Here is a 24,816-nt window from a genome sequence, read left to right on the forward strand (position 1 = left end):
AAATACAAAAAAAAAAAAAAAAAAAAAGACAAACCAATAGAAAACTGGACAAAAGGCCTGAACAGCCACTTGAACAGAGGTTACAGAAATGACCAATAAACATGTGAAAAGATACACATTTCCATTAGTTAACACATCAAGAAAATAAAAACTAAAACCACATGAGCCATTACACTACCAACCCACCGAAATCACTACAATGAAAAGAGTAAACAATACTAAGTGTTCACAAGAATGTAGAGCAACTAGAATTCTCACACATTGCTACTCAGAATTTAAATGGGTACAAACGCTTTGCAAAACTATTCTAAGTTTTGCAAAGACCTAAGCTTATTATATGAACATCCTATGACCCAGCAATTCTAATTGTAGGTGTATAACATAAATGTCTATATATGTTCATCAAAAGTCATTATCAGAAAATTCACAGTAATGCTATTTGTAATAGTCAAACTAGACACAACCTAAATGTCATATCCATCACTAATAGAACAGAATAATATACTGCTGGTATATAGTCACAATGTAACACCAGCAATGGAGATGAGTGAAATAGTGCTACATGCAACAAAATGAATAAATCTCATAAATATAACAAAGTTAATAAAGTAACACACAAAAGAATAGATATTTGCTGGGTGCAGTGGCTCATGCTTGTAATCAGGAGGCTGAGGCAGGCAGATCACCTGAGGTCAGGAGTTCAAGACCAGCCTGACCAACATGGTGAAACCCTGTCTCTACTGAAAATACAGAATTAGCGGAGCGTAGTGGTACATGCCTGTAATCCCAGCTATTCAAGAGGCTGAGGCAGGACAATCACTTGAACCCAGGAGGCAGAGGTTGCGGTGAGCTGAGATTGTGCCATTGCACTCCAGTCTGGGCAACAAGGGCAAAACTCTTTCTTCAAAAAAAAAAAAAAAAAAAAAAGAATAGATATTAAAGTTGAGTATCCCTCATCTGAAAATTTGAAATCCAAAATGCTCCAAAATCTGAAATTGTTAGAACCACAATGACGCCCAAAGGAAATGCTCACTGGAGTATTTGGATTTCAGATTAGGGATGCTCAACTGGTATAATGGAAATAAAGTCCAAAAAAAATACAAACTCTGAAACATTTCTGCTCCTAAGCATTAGGGAAAATGCAACCTGTATATAACTCAATCATATCATATAAAATTCAAAAAGTCATTAATAATCTAGGATATAAGAAGTTAAAATTTTGTTTTTTTGGGAAGAGGTTGTGTGCATATTAGGCAGAAAGCAGGCACAAAAAGACATCTAAGATGCTGATTATATTCTGGGGTTCTTTAAGTACGGATTACACAGGTACATCCACTTGTTAAAATTCAGTGTGCTGAGCACTCAAGATACTAAGCTTTATTGTGTTATACTTCAATAAAAAGTATACTCAAGGAAAAAAAAGTAATTCTAAATACAGAAAAACTATACTAAAACTTTCAACACTAAAGGGAGCACGCTTTAAAATATTCATGTGCATATTATATATAATTGTACATATATATAAAAATTGTATCTACATTAAACACCTGAAAACAATGCACTGTCTAGCTGTTACCATCTCCATCATCTGTTATATTATCTTAGACTTAATCTCCCTTAACCCCCAAATACTGCCAAATACTTGTAGAGGCTACAACTGTGATAACCTGAAAACGCACATATGTCCTGTTCAGCAGCCTAAGACTCAGTGGTCACTACTAACAGCTGAGTCATTGGGTGAATCAGAGCCAGGACTTAGCCCTGCCTCATCTTTTCTGCCTTTCCATGACTAACATCTCATGCCCACTGAGGTCAGAGACAGGACAGAAATTTAAGCATATGCCTCTTTGGCATATGTAGTTTTATACCTCTCAGGATTTTGTCACCATTTTTTCATTTTCTCTGTTCATTATGTAAACTTTAATCATATACTTATCTTTTAAACTTTTTCAATAGAAAACAAATGTGAATATTTTCATCTAAAAAGCTCTTGCATCCTCAACTACTATAGGCATTATTCTAAAACTCATTTAAACATCCTTACAACAAAATCATTAGAATTGTAGATAAGATCTTAAAAATAACTGCATAAGACTGGGTGCAGTGGCTCACGCCTATAATCCCAGAACTTTGGGAGGCCAAGGTGAGCAGATCACCAGAGCAAGAGATAGAGACCATCCTGGCCAAGGTGAAACCCCTTCTCTACTAAAAATACAAAAATTAGTTGGGCGTGGTAGTGTGCGCCTACAGTCCCAGCTACTTGTAAGGCTGAGGCAGGAGGATCACTTGAACCTGGGAGGCGGAGGTTGCAGCTCCACTGCACTCCAGCCTGGTGACAGAACGAGGCTCCGTCTCTAAATAAATAAATAAATAAAGATTTCATCCAAAACTTTATCCTGTTTCAACCATATTTCTATCATTAGTAAGTAGGATAAGCTTCCCAGCTAAGGAAGCTTTCTTGTAATCTATCTAAACTCTTTTTAATATTTTTTTGAGACAGGATCTTGCTAGGTTGCCCAGGCTGGTCTCAAACTCCTAGCCTCAGGCAGTCCTCCCACCTCAGCCTCCCAAGTAGCCAGGATTATAGGCAGGAGCCATGATGCCCAGCTTATGAGACATGTTGTTACCCAAGTGAGAATGCAGTAGCAAGATCACAACTCACTGTAACCTCAAACGCCTGGCTCAAGTGATCTTCTACCCCAGCCTCCCAAGTAGCTGGGACCACAGGTGTGCCACCACCATGCCCTATTAAACTTTTTATTTTTATTTTTTGTAGGGACAGGGTCTCCCTATGTTGCTCAGGCTAGTATTAAACTCCTGGGCTCATGCAGTCCTCTCTCCTTTGGCCTTCCAAAGGGCTGGGATTGCAGGCATGAGCTGTACTCAGCACCCAGCTTAACTCTTAATAAGCAACACTAAATATCTATTTATTTTTGTTTTACTGGTCATCTCTTGGCCATATATTATAGTGTCCAAAGGAAAAAATTTACAAGAAAACAGTATACTCCTTAGCATTGTTGCCTCTATTAACACACCATTCACTTTTGCATACTGATTTATTCTTTCAACATCTATATAGGTTTCTGACTCCTGTATCAGTTCACATTAATATCACACCTACCACCAGAAAGCAGGTGTCAAACGTTTTCATTCCTTGTAAGAACCAGATACAGTGCTCACTTCTGCAGCACTGTATATACTAACAACTGGAATGATAATAGAGAAAAGATCAACATGACCCCTGCTCAAGGATGACATGCCAATTTGTGAAGCATTCCATATTTTTTTGGCACTCTTACCCCCCACACACAAAAGGTTAACTATGGGAGATGAGGGATATGTTAATTTACTTGGTTATGGTAATTACTTCACTGCATATATGCACACCAAAACATTATGTTGTATACCTTACACATAGAAATAAAAAAAGAAAAAAGAACTATAAACAAACCTTATACGTGAGTACTTTATTATAGCCTTTTTGGTAACTATAAAACATCAGCATCACTGTGAATTAGAAATGGAGAAATGTTACTATATTTTATAAAAGGAAACAAACATGAGGAACTTAAATTAGCTTTTCCAACACAGTGATTCACTAAAAGCAATAAAACTACAAACTCAGGTTTTCCAAAGGCTAAACTTGGGTTCTTCCTCTATACTACTCCCACTGCAAGCAGCAGGTAGATAGAAACTTAACTACTTGCTATTGCTATGTTTCTCAAAACACACCCTGCAAAGAATGACCACTAGGGATGTAAGTTTAGAAAAAGCAGAGTTAAACAAGAAAGTCTGTTTAGTATATTAATGACTCACAGGACTCCTGTATTTATGCCTAAGTTGCAATTTTTTGAGTGCAAAAAATCAGACCTTGGCGATGTCCTTGAACGGGATATAAAGAACTCCCACCTGCTTAGCATTCGATTAATGAACATAGGCATAAATGGGTTAATGTACATTCTGGATTTCTAAGAGCACAGGCCCAAAATGCAGAAGTTCTCAAATTATTTAACTGTCAAAAGGTCACAGAACACCAATTCCTTAAACTGAACAATGCAGTGCACAATTTAGGAAACACTATGACATGCTTATGAAACAGTTGACACTTGTTAATTGGCTAGTAATTCCCTCTCTTTGTTCAAAACTGTTTTCTTCTGATACAATGTCTACCACAATTCTCTAGGTTTTGATTAAATATATCAGCAAATATTGAATATAAAGCATCTTTTACTTTCAAATACACTAAAGTGAAAACCAAAAATCCAACCTTAATGATTGATTTAAAAGATAGCTTAATATTTACTATTAGGACTAAAAATTATTATCTATCAAATATTATCTTTTGCTATTTTGAAAAAATGCTCCCCTTATTTTGCTATCCCTTCTAACTACTCATTCTTTGAAAGGATTTAGCCTCCAAATTCTCATAAATCAATCTCTTTTCAACCATTTTATAACTTGTCACCTAAAACCTGTAAGCTGCTGTCAGTTTCCTGTTCCGTCCTTACATATAAGAGCATTAAAAGTCACCACTCCATCCTAACAAGTAAAAAACTGAACAAACTGAAAAATCAACAGCTCTTATTAGAGCCTTCAGAGTAGTGAGGTAACAGGGCAAACCACTATCCCCCAAAATAGAGAGACAGTCAGGCAGACAGAGAAAAATCACAAGTCATCACAGCAGAAACCCACAAGCAGAAACCTCCCTGGGAACTACTGCCAGAGTAACAAGGCTTAAACTATAATGACAAATTGCTGGAGAGTCAGCGCAGAAAAATGACAATTAAAAACTTCAGGAAGACCCAGTCATGTGAAGCCCTCACACTTTTGTGAATTTTACCTCCAGGAGCTCTACCAGGCCCTTACAGTAAATATCAGAGAAAAATCTGATATTTGTGCTTCTGGTAGGGGGAAGGAAAAACGAACCCTTTTGAAATATGCCAGAGCAATCAGTTCTTAACAAGGCCTGCCTTGAACAGAAACTAATTTACCAGAGCCTAACCTACCTATGTGTAAAGAAATACTGTGAACAACTCCACCTCACTTTAGACTTTCAAAAAAGGGAAGGAAAATACCAAATTCAAGCCCCTTCTAGCCGTTCTGTCTAACCTAAAGGTGACAGGAATAAGGCCAAGGGACTGAAAAACAATGGTTACTTTCACAGTCCAGGAGCACAGGTTAACTAAAAAACTGAGACCTAATAATAGGACTATACAATCCTTCCCTTCTAACTACATCACTAACGGCCTATTTACAGCAGTTCCTTTTACCCAATACATCATGTATACCTTTCAATAAAAAGTTACAAGACATAATAAAAGGCAAAAAACAATTTGAAGAGACAGACAAAGCATCAAAAGCAGAGATGACAGGAATTCCAGAGTTACCAGACAGGGAATGTTTTAAAACTATGATTAATATGCTAGGTGCTTTATGAAAAAGGTAGACAATATGCCAATACATGACAATGTAAGCAGAGAAATGGAAATTCTAAGAAAGGATAAAAAGATATGTTAGAAATCAAAAGCAATGTAACAGACATGAAGAATGCCTTTAATGGCTTCACCAGCAGACCGGACACAGCTAAGGAAAGCACTTCTGAGCCTAAGGGCCTAACAACAGAAACTACTTCCAAAACTGAAAAACAAAGAAAAAAAGAGAGGAAAAAGAGAGCACCAAACATTCAAGAACTGTAGGACAACTAAAGAAAAGGTGTAATTTACATATACTGGTAACACAAGGAAACAATAATGACTAAGAATTTCCCAGTTCATATCAGACACCAAACCACAGATCCATAAAACTCAGATAACATTAAAACTGGGGCCCCCAGAAACCTAAGAAAAAAAAAAACCTAAGCATATCATGTTCAAGTTTCAGAAAATCAAACATACAGAAAAAAATCTTGAAAGAAGCCAGAGGCAAAAAACACCTTGCCTACAACACAACAGACCAGCTTCTCAGAAACAATGCAAACAGAGGAGAGTAGAATGAAATATTAAAGTGCTGAGAGAAGAAAACCATGAACCTAAAAATTTATACCATGTGAAACTATCTTTCTAAAGTGAGAGAAACATAAAGACATTCTAAGATAAAAACTGAAGAGAGATGTTACAAGTAGACCTGCCTTGCAAGACATATTAAAATAATTTCATGATAGAGAAGGATAATGATATAGGTCAGAACTCAGAAAGGAGGAACTTGAGAGTATAAGTGAAGATAAAATAAAAACTTTTATTTTTCTTACTTTTAATTCAGCTAAAAGGTAACAGTTTGTTCAAAATAATAGCAATGATGTATATGTGTGAGTGAAATGAATGACAAGACAGAAAAGGATAAAAGAAAAAGCAATGAAACAGGAATATGTTGTTATTATAAAGTACTCACACAACCCACGAAGCAATACAGTATTATTTGACAGTGTGCTTCGATAAACTGTAAATGTATATTACAAGCTCCAGGGCAAACACTTAAGTTCAAAAAAATTTTTTAAAAAGGCCAGATGCAGTGGCTCATGCCTGTAATCCCAGCACTTTGGGAGGCCAAGACGGGTAGATTACCTGAGGTCAGGAGTTCAAGACCAGACTGGTAAACATGGCAAAATCCCGTCTCTACTAAAAACACAAAAATTAGCCAGGCGCACACCTGTAATCACAGCTACTTGGGAGGCTGAGGCAGGAGAACAGCTTGAGTCTGGGAGGCAGAGGTTGCTGTGAGCCGAGATGATGACATTGCATTCCAGCCTGTATGACAGAGCGAAACTCCATCTCAAGAAAAAAAAAAAAAGTGAGGGACAGGCATGGTGGCTCATTCCTTTGAGAGGCCAAGGTGAGTGGACTGCTTTAGCCCAAGAGACCAGCTTGGGCAACACAGTGAGACTCCATCCCCCTACCCAAAAAAGAAAAAAAGTTGGGGATAGACGTCGTGGTTCATGCCTGTAATCCCAGCACTTTGGGAGGCCAAGTTGAGTGGACTGCTGTTAGCCCAGGAGTTTGAGACCAGCCTGGACAACACGGCAAAACCCTGTTTGTATAGGGAAAAAAAAAAGGCACAAAAATTTGCACCTGTGGTCCCAGTTACTCATGAGGCAAAGGTGGGAAGATCACTTGAGCCAGAGAGGTGGAGCTGCAGTGAGACAGCCTCACGCTACTGTACTCTAGCCTGCGTGACACAGTGAGACAGTGTTAAAAAAATAAATACATACACACACATATACAAACACAAACTGATGTGCTCAAAAATGAGAGAAAAATGAAATCAAATAAAATACTGTACTCAAATCACAAAAGGCAGAAAAAGAGCATAATAAAAGTTATGAAGAAACAGGTCAAAAAAATAGAAAATGGTAAGATATATGATTTTAATTTATATCAATTACCACTTTAAACATCAAGTCTAATATACCAATTAAAAGACACTGTCACAGTACATCAAAAAAGATCCTACTGTATGAACAAGAAACTCATTTTAAATATAAAAACACATACAGATTAAAAGCAAAGGGATGGTAAAAGATACACCATGCTAACACTAATCAAAAGAAAGTGAGAGAAGCTATATTAATTTCAGACAGAGCCAACTCCAGAGCATGCAAAGTTACCAGGAATAAAGAGAGGCATTAAGTAATGATAAAGGGATCAATATCTCAAGAAAACCACTGGAGAGTAAAAATAAATGAAAAAAATAAATAAAAACAGAACTTGAAGAGGAATTACATAAATGCATCATTAGAGTTGAGATTTCAACATGACTCTATCAGAAATGGTCAGATCCAGACAGCAAAAATAAATCAGTAAAGATACAGTTTAACTCAGCAGTGCTTTCAATCAACTAGTATAAATCTATAGACTACTTCATCCAACAACAGCAGAATGCACATTCTTTACAGGTTTGAATGAGACATTTGCCAACATAGACCACATTCTGAGTAATAACACGCCTTAACAAATTCATCAGTACAGAAATCATACAATGTCTATTCTCAGACCACAGAATTAAACTAGAAATAAATAACAAAAACATAGCAAGAAAATTCCAAAGCGCTTCTAAATAAACACATTAATCAAAGAGGAAATGAGAAAGCAATTTTAAAATACTTTAAATTCAAACGAAAATATAAAACACTTGTGGGATGAAACAAAAGCAATGCTTAGAGTAAAACTTATAGTTTGAATGCACATGTTAGAAAGATAAAAAATCAGTAATCAGAGTTTCAGGTGGGAACACTGGCACACACCTGTACTACCAGTTATCTGAAAGGTGGAGCCAGAAAAACTCATAGAACCTATAAGTTCTGGACTGTTAATAAACTATGCCCAGTGAACCTCCATGATTAGTCTGGCATCAATATGGTGACTCCCATGAAAGCAGGATACCACCAGCTTGCCTAAGGAGGGGTGAACCAGACCAGGTTGGAAACGGGGCAGGTCAAAACACAGATCAGTAGTGGGATCCCACCTGGGAACAGCCACTGCACTCCAGCTTGAGCCACGTAGTGAGACCCTGTCTCTTAAGTAAAAATTTTAAATAATAATCACCTAAACATCTTAGAAAGCAAGAAAATAAAAGCAAATTATATCCACGTTAAGCAGATAAAGAGAAATACATAAATTACAGCAAAAATTAATGAAATTGAAAACAAGAAATCAATAAAGTAAATTAACAAAGCCAAAAGTAACTTTTTTGAAAAGATCAATAAAACTGATAAGCCTCTAGCCAGACTTAGAAAAAAAGAAAGACAAATTACCAGTATAAGGAATGAAAGAAATCTTTACTAATCTCTACTGATCCCAAAGCCATTAAAAAGATAATAATCTAATACTGTAAATAAATCTATACCCACAAATTTGCAAATCTAGATGAAATGGAGCAATTCCTTAAAAAATACAATCTGCCAAAACTCAAACAAGAAGAAAAAAAAACCCTAATAGACCTATATCAATTAAAGAAATTGAATCAATAACTAAAAACTTTCAAAAACAGAGGGAACTACATCCAGATGGGTTCACTGGTGAATTCTAATAATCATATAAAGAAGAAATCATACCAATTCTTTACAATCTCTGTCAGAGACACAGCAGTTACTTCCTAAGTCATTCTGTGAAGACAATATTAACCTAATACCAAAACCAGACAAAGACACTACAGGGAAAGAAAGCTACAATCTCTCCTATGTATATAAATGCGAACATCTTCAACAAAATATTAGCAAATTACTTCCAACAATGTACAAAGAGAATTACATACCATAATCAAGCAGGATTTATCAAGACTGGCTCAACATTTTTAAAAATCATTGTCATCAATTACAACAGGCTAAAGAAGAAAAATCACATGATCATATTAATAGATGCAGAAAATCAATTTGACAGTATCCAACACCCCATCATGATTAACATACTGAGCAAATTAGGAATATATGGGAACTTCCTCAACTTGATAAAAAGAAAAAAAAACTACCAAAAAAACCTACAGCTAACACCATATTTAATGATGAGAACGTCAAAGCTTTCCCACCAAGATGGGGAAAAATACAAGGATGTCTCCTCTTACCACGGCTTTTCAAAATCATACTCAAAGTCATAGCTAATGCAGTAAAACAGGAAAGGGGAAAATGTATATTGACTGGAAAAGAAGAAATAATACTCTTTGTTCTCAGATGACATGACTATCTAGGTAGAAATTCCAAAGACCTGACCAAAAACAACCTCATGGAACTAACAAGCAAGGTTACAGAATACAAGGAAAGCCAGTGGCTTTTCTGAATGTACAAAATGAACAAGTGGAATTTGAAATTTATAACATATTACCATTCACACTAGCAACCAAAATATGAAATACTTAGGTATAATTCTAACAAAATATGTACAAGATCTATATGAGAAAAACTATAAAACTATGATGGAAGATAACAAAGAACTAAATAAATGGAGAGATACTCCAAGTTCGTGAATAAGACTCTTTACCAACATGTCCGTTCTTCCCAACTTGATGTACAGATTCAGCACAATCCCAATAAAAATCCCAGCACATTATTTTGTGGATATCAACAAACTGGCTCAAAATTTTTTATGGAGAGGCAAAAGACCTAGAGCAGCCAACATAACATTGAAAGAAAAAACAAAGTCAGAGAGATGACACTACTAGACTTCAAGACTTATTTTAATGCTATAGTAACCAAGATAGTGTGTATTTTGGAAGAAAAACAAGTAAGTCAATGAAACAGACAGGAAGCCCAGAAACACATCCAAATAAATATAACCAACTGATCTTTGAAAAAAAGAGCAAAGGTAAGACAATGGAGCAAAAACAAACTTTTTAACAAACAGTGCTGGCACAACTGGACATCCACATGCGAAAAAAACAAAAAAAAAAAAAGAATGTAAACATTCACCTTACACCCTTCACAAAATTTAACTCAAAATGTATCACAGACCTAAATTAAAACACAAACCTATAAAACTACTAGACAATAACAAAAAAAAGAAAATCTAATGACCTTGGATATGAGATGACTTCTTAGACACAAATGTCACAATCCATGAAAGAAACAACAGATAAGCTGGATTTCACTAAAATTAAAGACTTCTGCTCTGCAAAAGGTGCTGTCAAGAGACATTGAGTCACTGAGGTTTAACTGGCTCATGGTTCCACAGGCTATATAGGAAGCATGGTGTCAACTTCTGCTCAGCTTCTGGGTAGGCCTCAGGAAGCTTTTACTCATGGTGGAAGGCAAAACGGGAGCAAACATATTACATAATGGTGAAGGCAGGAGGAAGAAGGTAGTAAACCAGATGCCACACTTTACAACAGCCAGACCTTGTAAAAACAAATTCACCATCAGGAGGACAGCAGCAAGCCATGAGGGATCCTCCCCTGTGACCCAAACCCCTCTCACCAGGTCCCACCTCCAACATTAGAAATCACATTTCAACATGAGATTTCTTTTTTCTTTTTTTTTTTTTGAGACAGGGTCTTGCCCTGTTGCCTAGGTTGGAGTGCCATGGCACAATCACAGCTCACTGCAGCCTTGACCTCCTAGGTTTAAGCGATCCTCCCACCTCAGCCTCCTGAGTAGCTGGGACCACAGGTGTGCACCACCACCTGGCTAATTTTTTTCTTTTTTGTAGAGACAGAGTCTCATCCTGTTGGCCAGGCTGGGTCTCAAACTCCTGGCCTCAAGCAATCCTCCCACCTCAGCCTCCCAAAGTTCTGGGATTATAGGCATGAGTCATCACCCCGGCCGTAACATGAGATCTAGAGGAGTCATATGTCCAAACCATTATACGTGACTAGAAAATGACATATTCAAACAAGATATCACTATACACCTTTTACAATGGCCAAAATCCAAAAACCTGCCAACATCTAATGCTGGCAAGAATGCAGAGCAACAGGAACTATCAATCACTGGGGGTGGGTATGCAAAATGGTGCAGCCACTATGGAAGACAGTTTGGCAGTTTCTTTCAAAACATACTTTTACATACTATTCAGCAATCAGGCTTCTTGGTATTTATCCCAGTAAGTTGAAAACGTATGGCCACAAAAAAAATCCTGCGCACAAATGTTTATAAGCACCTTTATTCATAATTGCCAAAATCGATAAACTCCACTAGCTGACCAGATAAATTATGGTACATTCAGACAGAAAAAGAAATCAGCTATCCATGGAAAGACATGAAAGAATCCCAAATGCATATTAAATGAAAGAAGCCAATCTGAAAAGGCTACATACTGTACAATTCCATATATACAACATCCTGGAAAAGGTAAAACTATGGAAACAGTAAAAAGATTAGTGACTGACAGGGCTAAGGGGGAAAGAAGAAAGAACAGGCAAAATACACAGGATTTTTTGGCAATGAAACTATTTTGTATGACACTACACTGTGGGATACATGTCATTAAACATTTGTCAAAACCCACTGAATGTACAATGCCAAGAATAAACCCTAATATAAACTATGAACACTGAGTGACGATAACATGTCAATGTAACTTCATCATTTGAAACAAATGTGCCAGTGTGCTGGATGTCAACAGCGGGAGAGAGAGAGGAGGTAGAATATGGGAACTCTAATTTCCCCTCAATTTTGCTATAAAGTTAAAACAATTCTAAAAAAATAAAGTTTATTAACTTTTAAAAAGTGAACTAGGGGAAAAAAATTTGTGTGCCTATCTAGAAGTACTCACCATCTTACTCAGACTGCATTCCTGTCCCTTATATACCACATTTAACCATTAAATCCAATGTCTTTTTTGATTTTGCCTCCTGTTTGTCCTCATTCTCTTGGGGAAAAAAAAAAAAAAAAAAAGAAATCACTGTAAAAATACAATACAAATAGGTAAAGATGCAACGGAGAAGGGTTTCACCCAGAACAAGCCATATAATTTGCTAACTGTCAAGAAACGTCATTAAGTACCAAAAGCCAAGATGGCTTCTCCAGGATATACAACTTAAACTCAAGTGAGTCAAGGATTAAGATTTGATAGCATGTAAGGTTGTTGATCCATTCTAGTAAAGCTAGATAGAAGTGACTAATGAGAAACCACAAGGACAATTTATCTATTAACAACAACAAAACTAAGCCAGGCACAGTGGCTCATGCCTGCAATCCCAGCACTTTGGGAAGCCAAGGAGGGAGCATCGCTCAAGTCCAAGAGTTCAAGACAAGTCTGGGAAATTGGGGAGACCCCATCTATACAAAAATAAAGCATTCGCTGGGCATGGTAGCATGCATCTATAGTCCTACTTAATAGAAAGGCTGAGGTGGGAAGACCACTTGAGCCTGGGAGGTTGAGGTTGCAATGAACCATGACTGCACCACTGCACTCCAACCTGACCAATAAAACAAGACCTTGTCAAAAAAAATAATAATAATTTAAAAAAAAAAAATACATGCCTATATATATCTCTGCCCAGCCTAATCTTGCCTACAAGCCTACTAAGTGGAAAGCCAAACTGTAATCATAGAATTCTTGAATGGAGAATGCCAATTAACAAATATCAGAGAAATTACAAACTGGGGGAAAAATTACTATTTTATTGTATCATCACAAGAAAATAAATGATTCGGGCAAAAATAATCAATGGATACTAAAACCAATGGGTACTTGTTATTTATTAATTATAAAGGGAAAGGTGCCTTTCATAATAGCAAAATCTGGCAGAACCCACCTTAACCAAGTTCAAACTTACGTACATCATCAAGAGGATAATTGATATCATGTGCCCCTATGTACTGAGAACTCATGACCTATGGCCTATCTCTGCCAGTGGTGGTTAATCTAACCATGAGAAAACAATCAAATACAAATTGAGACACATTCTGCAGAACTATCCTAAGCTCTTCAAAAACGTTAACATTACAAAAGAAATAAAAAGCAAAAGGGACTGTTCTAGATTAAAGGAGACAAAAAAGACATAATGATTAAATACAATTCATTAAAACAGACAGATATAAATGACATTATAGGAACAACTGACGATATATGATTAATATAATAATGTTAAATTCATTATATTTGACTTTGTAGGCTATTGTCCTTACTCCTGGGAAATACATTATAAAGTATTTCAGTGGAAAAGGACAAGATCTCTGCAACTAACTTTTAAACAGTTCAGCAAAAATGATATATACATGTGTGCATAAAAAGAAAGGGATAAAACTAAAACATGGCAAAATGTAAAGTTGCTCAGTATTCCTGCAACTTTTCTGCAAATTTCAAATTTTCCAACATAAATACTTGAGGGAAGTTTGCTTATTGAGCATGCACTCTGGCCAAAAAAAAAAAAAAAAAGAAATCGTATCTCTGATAAAAACATTTACATAATAACAAAAATAACTCCACCAGAAACAAGTTCCGTCCTTGGGCTAAGAAAAGCCCACTCACTTGAACTTAGATGATATCTGACAAGCTCACCCTTAATAAGGCTCCATTTTACATGAGTCCATTATGACCACATCATTTGCTACAATCTCTATAATTTAAATAAGCTAGTATCACCAAGCAGGTTACTGTCAGGTCTTTCTAACCAGAAAGCTTGTATAATTCAATGTATATTGATTTAATTGAGATAGTGTGATCTAATTATCTGAGAAAACAATTCTTTCCAAGTTGGTTTGATGACATCATTGTTGTCACTAAGAAGAAATTTTATTTTTTGTCATATTACATCAACTTCAAGAATGTCCCAGCTGTATTCAGAAGAATAAATGAAAGTCTGTCATGTAATCAAGGTAGGGAGAAGGTGTACCAACAGAAGAAATAGTAAATGAAGAGGCATAAAATTGCTTGTGTGTGTGTGTGTGCGCGCACGCGCACACACACACACATTTATGCATATATGTTTGCTGGGTCACAGATGTAAAATTTATTTCTTTTAGTGAGTCATGGTCAAAATTACATCTGAAAGCCACTACTCTGTAAACAATAGAGACTCACAAAAAGGTTTCAAGAAAGTAAAAATTTGTCTTTACAAGATTACACTGAAAGTAAAATAAAGCAATTTTTCAAACTGCTGGGAGTTTCAAACTCTACTTAGTTGCTTTCTACCAGTAATTTTTAAGTACAGTAGAACAGAATTAAAATGAAAATAAAATAGCATCACAAGTAGTAATTTAAAAGAGCATTTTTCATTAAATCTTTGTGGGGTTTTTTTCTTTTTTTTAAACATACACATAATCTCTGTGTCACAATGTACCAGGAATTTCTTAATTTTTACTTGGGTTGAAGTTAAACATTTTTGAAAGCCAATAATAAAGAGTTACGAATTGCCCAAGGAAGCGATCAGTAAAAGGGAGAAAAGTAACCGACCTCTCTAATAGGAAGAAGGAGAAAATGAGGGTGTGAATCAAAGTAAAGGAGACTGAAAAAAATGTTAAGATCCTTTTGGGAGGCCAAGACAAGTGGATCACTTGAGGTCAGGCATTTGAGACTAGCCTTGCCAACATGGTGAAACCCTGTCTCTACTAAAAAAAAAAAAATTCACAAAAATTGGCCAGGCGTGGTGGCATGCACCTGTAAAATCCCAGCTACTCAAGGAGGCTGAGGCATGAGAATTGCTTGAACCCGAGAGAAGGTGGTTTCAATGAGCCAAGATCGTGCCACTGCACTCCAGCCTGGGCAACAGAGCAAAACTCTGTCTCAAAAATAATAATAACAAAAGAAAGAAATGTTAGATCCATTTCGGAGGTAGAATATAACAACGTGGATAACTGGTTAGAGTGGAAAAGGAGAAAAAGAGACTAGTCAGGCATGGTGACTCAGGCCTGTAATCCCAGCACTCTGGGAGGCTGAGGCAGGCAGATCACTTGAGGTCAGGAGTTTGAGACTAGGCTGGCCAACATGGCAAAATCCCATCTCTACTAAAAATACAAAAATTAGCTGGGTGTGATGGTGTGTGCCTGGGATTCCAGCTACTCAGCACAGGAGAATCGCTTAAATTCAGGAGGCAGAGGTTGCAGTGAGCCAAGATCACACCACTGCACTCCAGCCTAAGTGACAGAGCAAGACTCTGTCTCAAAAAAAAAAAAAGAAAGGAGACTGACTGAAATCTTAGAATTAAAAATTGTTTTTAAAAGTTGAGAAGAGGATTGTATGACGATTCCACATATCTACACTATGATGCTATGCACAAGCCCTTACCATAGCATTCAAAGCATAACACAATTTGTCTCCTGTTTTATTTCAACTTTTATTCCACTGTAGTCTCTCAAGGGTCCTGTGGGGTAGGAAGATAATACCATTTCCACAAAAATTAAAACTAATTTATTAAAAGGTACCATTATCTCCACAGCGCTCAAATTTTATGATTTCTAACACTAACTATAATGTTAAATGCTATTTTATCACATACATAAGGTTCTTAAAAAACATCAAAACAAAAATATTAGGTATTTCCTATTCACTTTTAAAAACGGCTTCATGATAAAAGGATTCTGATCCCAATGACCATACAAGAGGAAGATATTCAGAAATTCTAATATTAACTAGAGGATGTGATCTCCTGTTAATGTGGTTTGTGTTCTGTTTTTCCAAATTTTGAGAAATTCATCAGGTTTATGTGCTAACTAAATACAAACAACTACAAACAAACCATAGTTATTCTCTTTTTAATTACCAAAGATGACAAATGTGGAGAATTATTACATGATTCCAAAGAACTACTAAAACCTAGCTGAAATTTTATGTCTTCTACTCAAAACTGGAAATTACCCAAATGTTCCCCAATGGCTAAATGGTTAAACAAACTGGCACATCTATACCATGGGCTACTACTCAGCAATGGAAATATATATATATATATGGATACTTCAACTTACATGAACTTGACAAATTACGCTGAGTGACAAATGCCAATCCCAAAAGGTTACATACTATTTTATTCCATTTATATAACCTCTTTTTTTTTTTTTTTTTTTTTTTTTTTTTGAGGCAGGGTCTCACTCTGTCACCCAGGCTGGATGACAACTGAACTCACTGCAGTCTTAACCTCATAGGCTCAGGTGATCCTCCCGCCTCAGACTCCTGAGTAGCTGGGACTACAGGTGTACAGCACCACAAACAGCTCATTTTTGTATTTTTTGTAGAGACCCGAGGTTTTGTCATGTTGCCCAGGCTGGTCTTGAACTCCTGGGCTCAAGAGATCCACCCACCTCAGCTTCACAAAGTGCTGGGATTACAGGCATGAGCCATCACACCCAGCATGCATAATCTTCTTAAAATGACTTAAAAAAAAAAGCAAATTAGCAGTTACCAGGGGATAAGGAAAAAGGAAGGAGAAGTAGACTCTGGTTATAAAAACGAAGAACAAGAGATCCTAGTGGTAAAGAAACTGTTCTGTATCTCTAGTATGGTAATGATTATACAAATTTACATGTTATAATGCTGCATAGAATGAAATACTAAGTACATCACACACCCACTCATGCACACACACAAATAAGTGTATGTAAAACTAGTGAATTGTGAATAAAATAGGTGGATTACAGCAACGTCAATTTCCTGGTTGTGATACTGCATTATAGTTATGCAAGATGTTACCACTAAGGTAAAATGGGTGAAGGCGTACATCTCTCTCTTATTTCTTAAAACTGCATATGAATGTACAATTATCTCAAAATAAAAAGATTTAAAAATTAGAGAAATGAATTAATATTTAGATACACAAGAATATATGTGGGATATGGTTCTATCATTACACAACTGTCTTAAATATGAACCCAGTTTAGTGAGTTATCCCCAGAAAAAAATACTTAAAAGAGGCAAGGGAGATCTCTAAGTCTTTCCCTTAGCTTGAGACAGATGTATTAGAGAAAAGAAATTTTTAAAGTAAAATGTTACAACAATGAACACACAATGAATACAGAAAATTTGCTGGAGTAACAGCTTATCCATAGGATGTTCCATGGCTACCACGGTCATGTGCAGGATCTTTCCACACTATAATAATAAGACATGAATTTAAATATGCTTTTGATCTTTCAACAGAGGTACAGCCAAAAAAGATAAAGCTCACTGACTAACAAAGAAAGACGTAAAGTAAGGCAAGATTTTCTCTCCCACAGTGAGAGGAATTAAAAGAATGAGGACCTTATTTCTCAAAGAACAGATACGCATTTAATCTGCTTCAAAATAATCCAATTCCATTTTTAAAGATGTAGAATTACCCATGTATTAGTCAGTTTTGGCTGCCATAACTAAATACCACAGTCTGGGTGGCTTAAACAACAAAAATTATTTTTTCACAGTTCTGCATTCTAGAAATAGAAGTATCAAACTGCTGGCAAGCTTGGTTTCTGGTATGGCCTCTCTCCTTAGCTGACAGATAAAGGCCTTCTCACCATGTCCTCACATGACCTTTTCTCTATGTACTCATACTCCTGGTACCTCTTCTTATAAACATACCCACGTCCTATAGGATTCACCAACCTCCCTATGACCTCATTTAACCTTAATTACCTCTTTAAAGGCCATATCTCCAAATACAGCTACATTTGTGGTTAAGCCTTCAACCTATGACTCTGGGGAGTGGGGGGACTATTAAGTCCATAACCCCAGTTACTGCCAGCCCTGAAATATGTTAAGTTTTATGTGGGTGCATATATGTGTATACATTCTACATAATGGAAGGTGGTAAGACAAAATAGAAAGCATAGTATTTACATTAAAATTCCAGCTCTGTCACTCAGTTTTCTCAACAATGAGGATGATACCCATTCTCACTATATCACTGTAAGAATTAAATAAGATAATCCATATAAAGTACCTGACATATAGCAAATGATTAGTAAATACTGAGACTATGCTGTTAGCCCCCTCTATAATTAAAAAAAAAAAAACTGAATTATAAAAATTACCCAAATATAAATATATGTGAAAAATTGTGAGAATTGAATTCTGTCCCAGTTCTACCACTACCTAGTTATATGAACTGAGCTAGAGTGTAAGGTTAGAGTGAAGCAAGCCACTCTACCTGAAGGTACTTCCATATCTAAGCAGAGAATGCTTCCCTTTATCACTAAAATACTATGTATCTCCACCTAACAACTTGACTACAATTTGAAACACAAATGCTCTTTCTCTCTGCAATAATCCTAAATGAAAGAATGATACTGAAATTTCCTCCAAGAGGATTATGGTATGAAATTTCAGTATTATTCTTTCATTTACTTTTATCCTTTCACTCTTTGGCAACTATCCTCTGAATCTGAAACATTTACCTGTACAATATATCTGTAGACTACTTTTATCATCTTATTACTCTATCAGTAATGCCTCATTTTCCAACTAGACTGTAGAATTTTATATTTCTTTTTGTCCCCTATACTGTTCATTGTTTTACTCACTAAATCACATAACCACTAAAACACCTAAAATCATACCCTAAATCTTAAGACATATATAGTTACCAGTAAGTTGTATCTAATAACAACAATTTTTATCATAGCACGAACTGAAATGTATTGCAAGTGATTTCAAGACAACACACTTTACAGACAAATATCTGCATTTTCAAACCACCACCAACATCCATATTCAGTATTTTTGGTTTAAAATCAAGATAATGGTAGCCAAAAAGAAACATCTTTTGTGGAGACATTTAACTTATTTAATGAAAGACAACCTAGCTTGCTGACCCAAAGGAAGAAATTCATAAGTATTTGCAATATCTCCCACCCCATCCCTCACTACTAGTATTCTATTATCTGGTATTACATGTAAATAAGTAATACACATGGTATAATGCTACCCTGGTGCCCTGAAGAACGGTCAACTTGCTGTATTCATGCCCTTTTATAGTCGCCTCCCATACTGAATGCACACTGAATTATGTGATCAGCACTGGCCACTAGAACAGTAGCAAGCATAAGGAACACAGAGGCTTGATAAATACTAACACACTGGGGCTTGGAAAGGTCTTTCATGGAACTGCCATAGCTGCCGTGCTATGAAGACCAAGCTGGCCGGGCACAGTGGCTCATGTCTGTAATCTCAGCACTTTGGGAGACCAAGGCAGGCACACCACGAGGTCAGGAGTTCGAGACCAGTCTGGTCAGCATGGTGAAATCCTGTCTCTACTAAAAATACAAAAAATTAGCCGGGTGTGGTGGCACACACATGTAATGTCAGCTGCTCAGGAGACTGAGACAGGAGAACTGCTTGAACCCAGAAGGCAAAGGCTGCGGTGAGCTGAGATGGTACCACTGTACTCCAGCCTGGGTGACAGGGCAAGACTCTGTCTCAGGAAAAAAAAAAAAAGAAAAAGCCCAACCTTCTTCAAGCGGACAGGCCACATGGGGATAGAGAGGAAAATGCCCAGCTATCTACCTGCTGCTCCAGCCCTCCCAGCTGAGGCACTAGATTTGAGTTAAGAAGTCACCGTGACATTATAGCCACAGATGGCATGTGAAGAAGTCTCCATAAAGCCATACACAAATTTTAGAATCAAGAGCAAATACACAATTGTTGTTTTAGCCACTATGTTTTGGAGTATTTTATTATGCAGCAACAGATGACCAAAACAATACAAGTAAACCCATTAGAACTGTTTCCATTTGGCAGTAAGCAATAACAAAAAAAAAAAATGTCAGTGGTAACCACTGTTATAGTTAATAATTATTATAAAAAATCTTCCCTCCAAGATATTTTTTGGGGTATTTAAGTGTTCTTAAAGGCACTCTGTTCATTTCTCTAATGGCCAGTAAAGAGAGAAGAATAAAGCTAACAAAAAGCCTACTCTTCATTTTTCCTTTTCTCTTCCTAATTTATGGCTGTCTTTTTTATTTTTGTCAATAATGTTTGCCTGTTTTCACCAGAGTAGCTAATCAGTGATCCATACCAATTCTAGCATTCAGCTGTGCTCTGTACCTCAGTAACTACAGACAACCCCTTCAATTTCCCTCTAGACCACAGGTAAATAAGAGTTCTGTAGACCAGATTCTTCAGTAAGGGTGAAAAGTTCATACTCATCTAATTCATAATTATGTTTATTGACAGAATCATTAGGCAAAGAGCATCAGCACCAATAACCTCTCGCTCAGAAAATAAATAAATAACAGGAAAAACATATCTGCTATTTTTTCCTCAAAGAATTTACTGATCCTAATTATGTAAATTTATAACCCTCGTGACATTTGCTCACACTTCACTCATGCTATTTATCTTAATCTAGCCTGAATCACAGAAATTCGTTTACTTAATTTCCTACTAGACCTAATACTCCCTTTTCTCCCATTGAGAAAAGGGGGCATTTAACTCATTGTAACCCTCGAAGCACCTACTATATATCTGTACTACTCAAATACAGTAAAAAATATGAATTACGGTCATCACTTTCCATAACTAATCTTAGCAAGTCTCACCCCCATTTTTATTAAGAAACAATGACTCACACATATGTATAAGGCAATCGGTGACAAAGTTAATGAATGCTGTAATTTCTAACACTAACCTTCAGCAGTTATTTGACTTAATTAAGAATTTTATTTTTGTAGAGACAGTAAAATGATTTTTAAAAAAAAAGAAACATACTAATTACATTCCTTATTTTCTTTTCCTTAAAGTTTCAGGTTTGAGAAGTATGAGTATTAGGTTGGTGGCAAGACCCAGGCCAGATGCCAGACAAATACTGCAATAGCAAAGGCAAAGCAGACCTGGTGAAGGCTGCAAAAGGAGACCTCAGTACCCACCTAAGAGTCAACCGATACTCTGCTCTGGCAATCTAGTCTCAAGCAGGAATGGTCACCAGGTATAGCCAAGTCTTATGGGTTTTTTAGAGATGCTAGAACTTGAGACTTCTTTAATACGAAATCTTCCTATTGGCCGCACTGTGGCTCACACTTGTAATCCCAGCACTTTGGGAGGCCAAGGCAGGTGAATCACCTGATGTTAGGAGCTCGAGAACAGCCTGGCCAACAGAGTGAAACCCCATCTCTACTAAAAATACAAAAATTAGTAGGGCGTGGTGGTGTGTGCCTGTAGTCCCAGCTACTCAGGAGGCTGAGGCAGGAAAATAGCTTGAACCCAGGAGGCAGAGGTTGCAGTGAGCCAAGATCATCACACCACTGCACTCCAGCCCGGGCAGTGGAGCAAGACTCTGTCTCAAAAAAAAAAAAAAAAAAAAGAGGGCCAGGTGCAGGGGCCTGTAATCCCAGCACTTTGGGAGGTTGAGACAGGCAGAACACAATGTCAGGAGTTCATAGACCAGCCTCACCAACATGGTGAAATCCTATCTCTACTAAAAATACAAAAATTAGCTGGGTGTCCTGGTGCGCACCTGTAATCCCAGTTACTCCAGAGGCTGAGGCAGGAGAATCGTTTGAACCCGGGGGAGGCAAAGGTTGCAGTGAACAGAGATTGTGCCACTCCACTCTAGCCTGGCAACAGTGACAGACTATGTCTCAAAAAAAAAAAAAAAGAAAGAAAGGAAGAAAAAGAAATCTCTATTCTTAAATGGTGACAATTACTAAATATTCCAAATACCCACAGAGCAAGCAATATACATCTGTGGGTTGGATTCTCACCAATGGTCACCTACTACTGCAGACTCATAGTTAAAAATCTCTTGATGGCGTACTACACAAACAATGCTCCTTTACCATCACCGCCCCTCACCCCACAGAAGAAAAAATAATGAGAACCATGAAAAGCAACTCCAGAAACTTACCGAGTACTAGTGACAAACTGCCTTAATTTAACCTTTTCTCTCTCTTGAAAAAGAAATTCATTAACAGTTTTAGGTATAGAAACTTTTATGGTAGAAAAAACATAGACAGAGGGAGAACTTTTTCTTTTAAAAATTTTTTTCTCCAAATTTCCAAAAAAAATTCAAATAAATATAATAGTACAAATTACACAAACATTTCTTAGCCTCAGCCAAACTAATGAAAATGCTCAGTAATAAACATGAGACTAATGATTCACCGTGTACACAGAAAAACAAAGTACAAAATACTAATAGTATTAATTTATTTGCACTGGTCTATCTACATATTGTCATTTGACTCTTTTGTGATCAATAGCACAAAACTAGCTAGAAAGAAGGTTGAACTAACTCCCTGATCAGGGAACACTCAAGTAACAAACTACTTGTGGACCCAATCCTGTGACCTAAACCTCATTAATACCATGTTATTCATAACTAAGGTGACCGATTACTCATAGCCAGTATTAATTTACTCCATAACACTTCTTCAATATTTTTACAAAACATAAATATTATTTGACAATGTCTTTAAGGCTTTTCCTTCCGTTTAAAAATATGAATGTCTGGGTCAGGCACGGTGGCTCACACCTGTAATCCCAGCACTTTGGGAGGCCGAGGTGGGCAGATCACAAGGTCAAGAGATGGAGACCATCTGGCCAACATGGTGAAACCCCCGTCTCTACTAAAAATATAAAAATTAGCTGGTCGTGGTGGCATGCGCCTATAGTCTCAGCTACTTGGGAGGCTGAGGCATGAGAATTGCTTGAACTCAGGAGGTGGAGGTTGCAGTGGGCCGAGATCACGCCACTGCACCCCAACCTGGTGAGAGAGCAAGACTCCATCTCAAAAAAAAAAAAAAAAAAAAAAAAAGGAAAAAATATATGAATGTCTACATTCAGGAATAAGAATTTATAGAGAACACCTGAATTTCATCCTTAAAATGGCTTAACCTACTGCTAGAAGCCCTTATGAAGTTAAAATAAAATTCTTAATATAATTAATCATGGTAGGCTTGATTTGGAGTTCAAAACTTTCTCTAAAACAGTTATTAAGGGAGACTCTCAAACGAAAGGGAAACTCTCTAACCAAAAGAATTAGTAGACAATTTAGTGATAGTAAAATATTATGGCTACAGGCATGGGGGACCCTGTATTTATCGAACACCTACTTTGCCCCAAGTACTGTGCTGAATACAGCAGAGTATTCATTAAATTTTTAAAAAACAACCACGTGAGGAAGGTACCATTCTTATCCCCATTTTACAGATGGGGAAACTGACCTTTCCAAGATCACACAGCTAGTAAGTGGCAGAGTCAGGATTCCAACCCAAATTTTTTCTAACTTCAGAATCTGTACACTTAACCACTACACTGTATTGCCTCCAGTGACTGTGGGTTGATACCTAAGATAAAATAAGAAGGAAATTTGTACTTCGCAGTGGCAAATTTTAAAAACATATTAGAAATGGAGGGTATTTTGGCCAGGCATGGTGGCTCATGCCTGCAATCCCAGTACTTTGGCAGGCTGGGGTGGGCAGTTCACGAGATCAGGAGTTCGAGACTAGTCTGATCAACACAGTGAAACCCTGTCTCTACTAAAAATACAAAAATCAGCACGGTGTGTTGTTGGACACCTGTAATCCCAGCTACTCAGGAGGCTGAGGCAGGAGAATCGCTTGAGCCCGGGAGGCGGAGGTTGCAGTGATCCGAGATGGCGCCACTGCACTCCAGCCTGGGCAACTCTGTCTCAAAAAATAAACAAACAAAAAGAAACGGAGGTTATTTTTTAGAACATAAACAAGTCTCATATACACAGTCATATGAATATAATTTTTTCTTTCCAAATACATGTAATCATGATGAAAATCCCACACAATCAATTTCTCACAATTTTTCATAAGTACTCAATCATGTTTTTTGTTTTTTGTGGGTTTTTTTTTTTTTTTGACAGAGTTTCACTCTTGTTGCCCAGGCTGGAGTACAATGGTATGATCTCGGCTCACTACAACCTCCGCCTCCCTGATTTTAGCGAGTCTCCTGCCTCAGCCTTTCGAGTAGCTAGGATTACTGATACCCACCACCACACCTGGCTAACTTTTGGGGGTTTTTTAGTGTTTTAGTAGAGACAGGGTTTCACCATGTTGGCCAGGCTGTTCTCAGCCTCTGACCTCAGGTGATCCAACCATCTTGGCCTCCCAAAGCACTGGAAATACAGTCATGAGCCACCAGCCTGGCCCAATCGTGTTTATTTTTAAAAATTTAATGAGAACACCCCGTTATCTTCCCCTCAATTTTGCTATGAACCTAAAACGACTCTAAAAAAAACAGTGTACTGGGCTGGGCTCAGTGGCTCACGCCTGTGAATCCCAGCACTTTGGGAGGCCAAAACAGATGGATCACCTGAAGTCAGGGTCCGAGATCAGCCTGGCCAATATGGTAAAACCCCGACTCTACTAAAAATACAAAAATTAGCCAGGCGTGGTGGAGGGAACCTGTAATCCTAGCTACTCAGGAGGCTGAGGCAGGAGAATCACTTGAACCTGGGGGACAGAGGCTGCAGTGAGCCAAGATCACTGACACTTCACTCCAGCCTGGGTGAAAGAGC

At 37.2% G+C, this 24,816-nt stretch overlaps 1 protein-coding gene and 1 pseudogene across 2 annotated transcripts in view; one reads left to right on the top strand and one right to left on the bottom strand.

The window, feature by feature from the left end:
• Window positions 1-24,816, bottom strand: part of RASA1 (RAS p21 protein activator 1) — a 114,510-nt gene that overhangs the window by 86,654 nt on the left and 3,040 nt on the right. The window lies entirely within an intron of this gene.
• LOC116554298 lies at window positions 3,173-3,286 on the top strand (annotated as a pseudogene).

Source organism: Sapajus apella, unplaced genomic scaffold (assembly GCF_009761245.1).
Source record: "Sapajus apella isolate SASKATOON/1434 unplaced genomic scaffold, GSC_monkey_1.0 scaffold1, whole genome shotgun sequence".
Lineage (NCBI taxonomy): Eukaryota > Metazoa > Chordata > Mammalia > Primates > Cebidae > Sapajus > Sapajus apella.